Source organism: Gavialis gangeticus, unplaced genomic scaffold, assembly GCF_001723915.1.
Source record: "Gavialis gangeticus isolate Ggan-Ray unplaced genomic scaffold, GavGan_comp1, whole genome shotgun sequence".
Taxonomy (NCBI): domain Eukaryota; kingdom Metazoa; phylum Chordata; order Crocodylia; family Gavialidae; genus Gavialis; species Gavialis gangeticus.
Window position 1 is genome coordinate 44851665 of NW_017729032.1, and position 8877 is coordinate 44860541.

Consider the following 8877-nt stretch of genomic DNA (forward strand, 5'->3'; position numbering starts at 1 on the left):
CCAAACAAAAAAAAAAAAAAAAAGAAGAAAAACTGGAATCATTTATATTTAATAAGACTAAGCCAATATTCTAAAGAGAGGAGGAGTTTGATAAGTCTACTGATGAATAAATAAAGGAATAATTTAGGGAGAGGTCAACTTTATGATTCAAAAAAGGAAGGTTGTTGCTATATGAGAAACCTTCTTGGATCATCTCCTTTCTGACTGAAATGAGAGGAGAAGAGTACTTAGAGCTTATGGCTCCAAAATGCATTCAGTGCAGTAAAAATGGGTTCTTAAATTGTAGTAGTTAATATTAGATTTCAAGTAAACGGGTTTTGCTTAAATAAGACACAAGGGTAAAAAATAACGTTCAATGAGATGAAATACTAAAATATGCTAATATGAGAGAATACTAGGAGATTTTAAGCTATAACGAATAATGTAGAGCAGATCACAGTTTTAAAGAAAAAAAATAGGAATTTAAGTGCTGTAAGGAGATATACTCTAAGATTAGAGGTTTTAACTCCGTTTCCCCCCAAAACATACTGTAAATGAGGAAGGTGTTACTGGGGATGGGGAGTGGGCTGGAGGAGCCAAGCAAGACCACTCAGCCACAGTAGACTTGGAAAAGGTTAGTGGAGCAGAGAAGTAAATGAGTTTAATGTTAGTTGAAAAGTGTTCACAAACATGTCAGGAAAAAACAGGAGAAACTAGGCTTCTGAATAATGAGAAGAAGAATCAAAGATTTAGAAATGGCTAGTATCCTAAATTCCTTTAAAAATCTTTTTTCAACAAAAAGAGAACACATAATACTTTTATTTCTATGTTACACATGAGGAAATAAATGATCCATCATTTTAGAAAATGTCGAGATTTAAACTACAAAATACATTTTTTAAATATTAGTAATGTTCTTTGAGCACAAACAAAATTCAGTAATGTTGTATATTAAAAAGTTTAAAATCCTTTTATGTTACAATAAAGACCAAGGCAGGAGAGAGAGGAAGATTTCTTTATATTAATATATCCAAGGCTTTGTCTTCAAGGAATCAGGTTAAACATTGTTCACACAAACCACTGTATGAACTCTGTTTTCTTAATTACACAAAGGAAGAAATAAATGATCTTTCTAACTGTATTCCCTTGGCTTTACTTTGATTAATGTTATTAGTTGATCAGAGTCAATTGTATATGCTCTATTGATAATTTACAACATTTACATTGACATGGTAGGGAGAAATCTTTCTCATTTTTATACAAAGGATTTTATGACATTTGGATTTGCTTCCTGGAAATCAATGGGAATATAATTTTGCTCAAGTATACCTGTTGATATTGCCAAAAGAACTGTAACACCCAGTCTGTATTAGAAAAGAAAATAAGAAAAATCAATGACACTTATCCTTGGGATTCTAATTCACTGAAGTACATATAAACCCTTGTTAATTTTTAAGGAAAGGTAGTTCTGTTAGAAATTAAGAGAGTTCTCTACAATCATATGGTCAGTCAGGTGCAATAGTTGGTCTGCCCTCCATTAGATTTTTGGAAGTGTGGAGATGGGTTTATAAGACCTGATGTAAAAATTCATCTGGTCTGCAAGCATTGCCATAAGATTGTTTTTCCCCCTGTTGTTTAATGCCTTTATCTCCTTTATAACCTTACTAGGCCATCAAATATTTCTTAAGAAGTTTTGGGGGGCGTGAAGGGATGCAAGTTCACAGAACTGCAGAATACAAACAAAACGGGCAAGTTCTTGTCAGAAAAAAGAAAATTGCTCCAGGGATATCTAAGTCAGCTTCACAGCTGTCTTGTATTCAGACAGAGGCAACATGAGGAGAAGATAAAAAATGGAAACCCAGTGCTAAGAGGAACAAACTATTTTCATTTGAATCTTAACCATTAAAGTCTCCTTTCCCAAATAGAATGCTTTACAGTCAGTGAGTTACAACCCCTGTAGAAATACTTTGGTAAAGAGCAGGTAATGTGTTACTTGGAAGATCTGTACATATGCTTTTTGGATGATGTACATCCTTCAGGCCATTATGAATACATTCATTATGCCATTGAAAAGCTGTGGCTCATTGGAGAAGAAAAAATTGTTCTTGTTTTGTATTGTACAAACTGGTTCTTGGAGAATCGAGGTCCCGTTACATAGGCATTGAACACATACATAACAAAGACAGTCTCTGCCTCAGAGAGCTTAGCACCAAGAATAGGAAGGCTTGCATGAAATAAAGTGCCTAGAGAAATATGAAGAAACACTGAAACAATTAGAATAATGAACAGTAGTCCTAAAGTAAATATAGTAACTGTCCAGAAACTTTACAGTGATCTGAGCAATAATAATCCCTTAAGTTAGTTTCTATTCTTAGTAAAGTAATGTAACAAATATTAAGTGGTTGTTTTCTCTTGATATCCAGAGGGTAATGAAATTGTGAACAGCAAGCAGGAATGTGTTTATAAAGAATAAATCATGCCAGCTAAATTTGCTTGATTACTTTATGATAGAAACCATAAAATTATCCTGTAAAATAAGTGCAGTAATATAATGCCCGGTAATTAGATGTGATAGTTTAAATCTAATTTATAAGAGTGTGCTTGAAATGCTAGCTCAGTTTTACTGGAATTAGAAACAATGCTGTCTTTTTGGATCAGAAATTATTTAAGACTAATTTATCAGGAGGGAATTGATACATGACAATATACTCAGTGGATAAAAGTGTTCACTGAAGTTTTATGGGATTCTGGATTTAGTTCTTACTGATTTGGAATACTTAAATTAACAGATCATTCTAAATATAGAAAAGTTGCAAACATCAGTTGGTACAGGGAAATAATGCACAGGGACTTGCACATACCTATATTGGCAGGGGAGACCATTCCCTTTTCTCCAGGCAGGGGAGACATCAGTAGTTAGTTCCTCACCCCATAAAGAAAGCTAGTTTGCCAACAGGAAAAGAGATCAGGAGAAGGAGGTACTGGAGAAACAGTGACTGCTTTTCTTCAGCATTTAGAGGGAAAACAGATTCTATCTCCCAGCACATGGAAAGGAGAAATAAAACTCCTCTTCATGTGCTTGAGAAGTGCAGGAGGGATGTAATCATGAGTAACTACAGGGAGAAGAGGGAACTCCAACAAGGGAATTGGGAAGTAAAGAACATGGTGGGAGGGCCAAGATGACTTTCAAGGAAGCAAAGTGGGAGTACCCAAAGAGCGGAGGTGGAGGGATTTAAAATTGTTTGGCAGTTTGTAATTTATGGGCAGGAGAGAGATTCCAATGCTGATTTGGAGGTCTCGCGGACAGAGCAAGGGTGATCAACATCCATGAACAAGCATTTGGTCTCCCTTCCTCCTTGCTTTAACTCCCAACTTTAGAGCCAGAATTATTCAATGCAAAGAAAACTTGAAACTCAAGTAGAAAGTAACAGTGATATTAAGAAATTGGGTACAATTCAAAAGAAAAAGGGAAAGAACATTATCAGGGAAGATTAATTTGAGGGGTACATGATGACAAAGAATGATGGTAGAAAGAACACAGATCTTCAAATTATAGAATCATAGACAATTATGGTTGGAAGGGACATCAGAAGGTAATCTAGTCCAACCCCCTGCTCAAAGCAGGACCATTCCCAACTAGATCATTCCAGACAGGGCTTTGTCAAGCTAGGCTGTAAAAACCTCCAAGGATGGAGACTTCACCACCTCTCTAGGGAATTTGTTCCAGTGTTTCACCACCTTCCTAGTGAGAGAGTTTTTCCTAATATCCAACCTAAACCTCCCTTGCTGTAATTTGAGACCATTGCTTCTTGTTCTGTTATCTGTCACCACTGAGGACAATCCAGCTCCATCCTCTGTGGAACCTTCAGGTAGTTAAAGGCTGCTATCAAGTTCCCCCTCAGTCTTCTCTTCTCCAAACTAAATAAACGCAGTTCCCTCAGCCTCTCCTGAGAAGTCATGTGTTCCAGCCTCCTCACCATTTTCATTGCTCTCTGCTGGATTCTTTGCAACTTGTCCACATCCTTTCTATAGCAGGTGGCCCAAAACTGGACACAGTACTCCAGATGTGGCCTCACCAGTGCAGAATAGAGAAGAATAATTGCTTTTCTTGATGTGTGGCAACACTCCTACTAATGCAGACCTGTATACTGTTAGCCGCCTCAGCAACAAGGGCGCACTGCTGACTCATATCGAGCTTATTGTCTACTGTAACACCCAGGTCCTTTTTTTCCAGAGCTGCTGCTTAGCCAGTCAGTCCCCAGGCTGTAGCAGTGCATGGGATTCTGCCACCCTCAGTGCAAGACTTTGTACTTGTTGAATTTCGTGAGATTTCTTTTGGCCCAATCCTGCAATTTGTCTAGGCCACTCTGAATCCTAGTGCTACCCTCCAGTGTATCTACTGTACTCCCAAGCTTGGTGTCATCCATGTACTTGCTGAGAGTGCAATCCATCCCATCTTCCAGATCGTTAATGAAGATGTTGAACAAAACCGATCCCTGGTCCCAGGACCAGTCCTTGGGGTACTCCATTTGATGCCAGCTGCCAGCTAGACATTAGTACCCATTGAGTCTGACAATCTAGCCAGCTTTCTATCCACCTTACCGTCTATTCATCCAACCCATATTTCCTCAGCTTGCTTGCAAGAATGCTGCAGGAGATGGTAACAAAAGCGTTGCTAAAGTCAAGGTATATCACATTCACTTGTTTCCTTTTATCCACAGAGCCAGTCATCTCATCATAGAAGGCAGTCAGGTTGGTCAGACATGACTTGCCCATGGTTGAATCCATGCTGACTGTTCCTAATCACCATCTTCTCCAAGTGCTTAGAAATGGATAGTTTGAGGACCTACTCCATGATTTTTCCAGACTGAGGTGAGGCTGACTGATCTGTAGTTCCCTGGATCCTCCTCCTTCCCTTTCTTAAATGTGAGCACTGTGGTTGCCCTTTTCCAGTCATCAGGGACCTTTCCTGATCACCAAGAGTGTGCAAAGATAATGACCAGTGGCTCTGAAATTACATTAGCCAAATTCCTCAGCACCCTTGGATGCATTGCATTTGGCCCCAGGGACATGTACACGTCCAGCTTTTTTTAAATAGTCCCTAACCTGTTCTTATACCACTGAAGGCTGCTGACCTCCTCCCCAGACTGCTGTAGTTTGGAAGATGACCTTGCTTGTGAAGACTGAGGTAAAAAAAGGCATAGAGTACTTCAGCCTTTTCTTCATCATCTGTCACTAGGCTGTCTCCCCCCATTCAGTAATGGACCCACACTTTCCCTGACCTTCCTCTTGTTGCTAACATACTTGTAGAAACTCTTCATTATTCTTCATGTCCCTTGCTAGCTGCAGCTTTACTTGTGCTTTGGCCTTCCTAGCTTCATCCCTGAATGCCCAAGCAATATTCTTATACTCCTCCCAAGTTTTGTCCAAGTTTCCGCTTGTGAGCTTCCTTCTTCTGCTTAAGCTCACCAAAGAGTTCTCTGCTAAGCCAAGCTGGTTGCTATTCTTCCTGCACATCAGGATGGTTTGTTCCTGTGCCCTCAGTAAGGTTTCTTTAAAATGCAACCAGCTCTCGTGAGCTCCTTTCCCCCTCAGACTGGCCTCCCAGAGAATCCCTGCCCTTCAGTTCCCTGAGGGAGTCGAAGTCTACTTTTCTGAAGCCCATGGTTCATACTCTGCTGCTCTCCTTTTTCCTTTTGTCAGGATCCTGAACTCAATCATCTTGTGGTCACTGCTGCCCAACTTGCCATCCACTTCAATGTCTCCCACCAACTCTTCCCTGTTTATGAGCAGTAAGTTAAGAAGAACATGGTCCCCAGTTGGTCTCTCCAACACTTGCACCAGAAAGTTCTCTCCAATGCTCTCCAAAACCTTCCTGGACTTCCTGTGTATTGCTGTATTGCCCTTCCAGCATGTCAGGATGACTGAAGTCCCCCATGAGAACCAGGGCCTGTGATCTGGAAGCTACTGCTAGTTGTCTGAAGAAAGCCTCATCTACCTCATCCTTCTGGTTTGGTGGTCTATAGCAGACAGCCACCACAACCTCACCCTTGTTGCTCCAATCTTAACCCAGGGACTTTCTACAGGCCTATCTCTAGTTTCATACCGGAGCTCTGAGCTATCATACAGCTCTTTTACATACAATGCAACTCCTCTTCCTTTCCCCTTCCTTTTTTTCTTGAACATTTTGTTCCCATCCATGACAGTGCTCCAGTCATGTGAGCTGTCTCACTAAGTGTCTGTTTTTTCAGTCACATCGTAGTTCCTTGTTTGTGTAAGGCCTTCTGATTCTTTCTGCTTGTTTCCCAGGCTCTGTGTGTTTGTGTACAGCCACCTGAGGTGACTAACCAGTTGCCCTACTTTCTCAGGAAGAATGAAGCCTCCCCTATTGTCCACTCCTGATTCTGCTTCCTCCATTTCCCCCCTTTTCATCACTTAGCTCAGGGCTTTGTTCTCCATCCCCCAGCGAACCGAGTTTAAGTCCTCCTCACTAGGTTAGCAAGCCTGTCTGTGAAGATGCTCTTTCCTCTCTTCATCAGGTGGATCTCATCTCTTCCTAGCAATCCTTCTTCCTGGAACAACGCCCCATGGTCGAGGAAGCTGAATCCCTACTGCCTTGTCTGGAAGGCATTAACATCAAAGATGCAGAGACATATCATTAGAAGTAGTAGTATAGTTTAATGGGTAGGTTATAGAGCTGGAATTTAGGAGACTTATTTTCCTGATCTTATCACTGACTTACTGTGTGACCTTTGACAAGTCTGTTGTTTTCCTCCTTGATATGAGGATTATCATAGTTGACTTTCTTTGTAGGGGGCTTTAATAGGCATGCATGAAAAGCTATGTATTCAATTAGTAGTGATGAAACATACAAAGGGCAATTTTGTGGGGATAACAAGGAAGAAAAGTATTCTGTGCCAGATGTATTCAGCTGTGTAAACTCTCCTAAAGGAAGCAGAATCAGCCATTTTTGAGGATTTTTTCCTAAATGAATTTGGTGAAGATGGTAGACAAAGCAGGAGAAACAGCCCCACATTTCCAGGAAGATGCACTAGATGATTGAACAGGTGTTTTTCATCTTTGATATCTGTGAATGTATGAAGACTGCATTTTGTCTTTAGTTGGTACAAATCTGCCTGTCTAGAGTTCTGAAGCTTCAGTCAGTTTTTAATGCCACAGGAATGCTTTTAAAGTAAACTTGTCATTTTTTTTAGGGATTAGGAAGGATGGAGATGTTGATTTCAGTAACAGCTGTTAATTTGAGTTCCTGCCAATTGTTCAAAGACCTCCAAGCAGTTTAGAATGAGCTGTTTCAGCTAGTCTCTACTAATAGCCAACACTATTAGTGTTATTCAGAAGGATTGTACATTGTTTGGAGTCTTTCATGCCTTTACATCTGCTTTCTGGCTGAATTTTAAATGTCTTGTTATAGTGTGGTAGTCTATAAGCAGTAACCATTTCCTGTAGTTTCAATTACCCACTTCAATTTAGGGATGGGGTGTGATCTGAGTTGAAGCAACACTGCTAAAAAAAAGTTGGAAAAGCATGCAAAAAGTAAAAATGTATCTATCATCTCTTGTATTCCTACATCTGCAGTAATAACTATTCGTTAATGACATTCTAATTTAAAACAGAGGACACTTGAAGATAATATGGAAACTCATTGATATAGCAAGAGATGCTGTCAGGGAGAATTTTTAAATAGACTATTCTAAATGAATTCAGATTTATGATGGTGAACCCTTGAAATATTAGGCACAAAAATTGTAATAAATAAATAATATTTAATGAGTTTTAATTTCCTCTGCTCATTAACAGATGACTTATGAATAATCTGTGAAAAATGAGTGAGAAACTACTATGTCTTCTAATATTTGAGGTATCTTGTAAAACAAGAAGTACCCTAAATTATCAAATAGCAGGTTTAAAGAAGTACTTTTTTACATAACGCATAAATAACATGTGGAATTCATTGTCACAGGATATTGTGAATACTAATACTATAATCAGGTTCAAAAAGGGATTAGAAAAAATTAGGTCTATTGGGATATTAAACATAACAATTATGGATGTCATCTGAGGCCCATAACATCCCTAAGCCCAGGAGTGGAACTAAGATTTTGAGAAGGTGGGGTATAATATAGTTTACTGCATGTGCACTACACAGAGAAGGAGAGTGTAACCACAATACCTGTCTAAACCTGTAACAGCTAGTGACTGGCAAGGCTTAGCAGGGGATGGATCACTTTACACATTTGGGGGGTTTTTTCTTACACTTTTTACTCTGAAGCAGGGGTATCAAACATCCGGCCCATGGAGCTGTACTGTCTGGCCTGTGGGTCTCCTGTAGTTGCCAAGAATTAGGGGGTGGGGCCCATCAGTGAATGCCAGTGACAGAGCCTTGTCGGAGAGGCAAGCAACAGCTGCACTAACCTCTACAGCTTCCTGATGCTGCTTGCCCCACCACCACAGGTAGGTCTGTATTCAGCTGGTGAAGCTCCCTGTATTCAGCTGGTGAAGCGCTAAAGCAGTTACTAATTGCCAATGTGGGAAATAGAATACTGGGCTAGATGAACCTTTGATCTGACTCCTCATGGTAGTTCTTATGTTGTCAAGTAAGTCTTTGCCAATAGATGATGATGAATGAAGGAATACATATTTGTAGTTTATGGATTTTCCAGTTTCCTAATGTGATTGCCTTTACTTCTCTTTTTAGGAAGGGTTGGCATAGAAATCAAATAAATAGGAAAGAGCATCGTGCATGAGAGTTCTCCTGCTAATGAAGGAGATTGATGAAGTAGGCTGTTGCCTATGAAAGCTCATACCTCTGTGACCCAGTTAGTCCCAAAGATGCTACCCTGCCCTACCTTCTACTTGACTTCAGAAAAACATGACTGA

At 39.8% G+C, this 8877-nt stretch overlaps 1 protein-coding gene across 3 annotated transcripts in view; it reads left to right on the plus strand.

Annotated features, from left to right (window-relative positions):
• The window catches only part of WASF3 (WAS protein family member 3), a 169232-nt gene that overhangs the window by 116103 nt on the left and 44252 nt on the right, over positions 1 to 8877 (plus strand). The window contains exon 1 of one of the 3 annotated variants that reach the window (XM_019525204.1): positions 4811 to 4851. The exons of the other annotated variants lie outside the window; for them this stretch is intronic. The gene's annotated coding sequence lies outside the window, so the exon portion shown is untranslated. Of the gene's footprint in view, positions 1 to 4810; positions 4852 to 8877 lie in introns of those variants that run through there. 3 annotated transcript variants of the gene reach the window in all.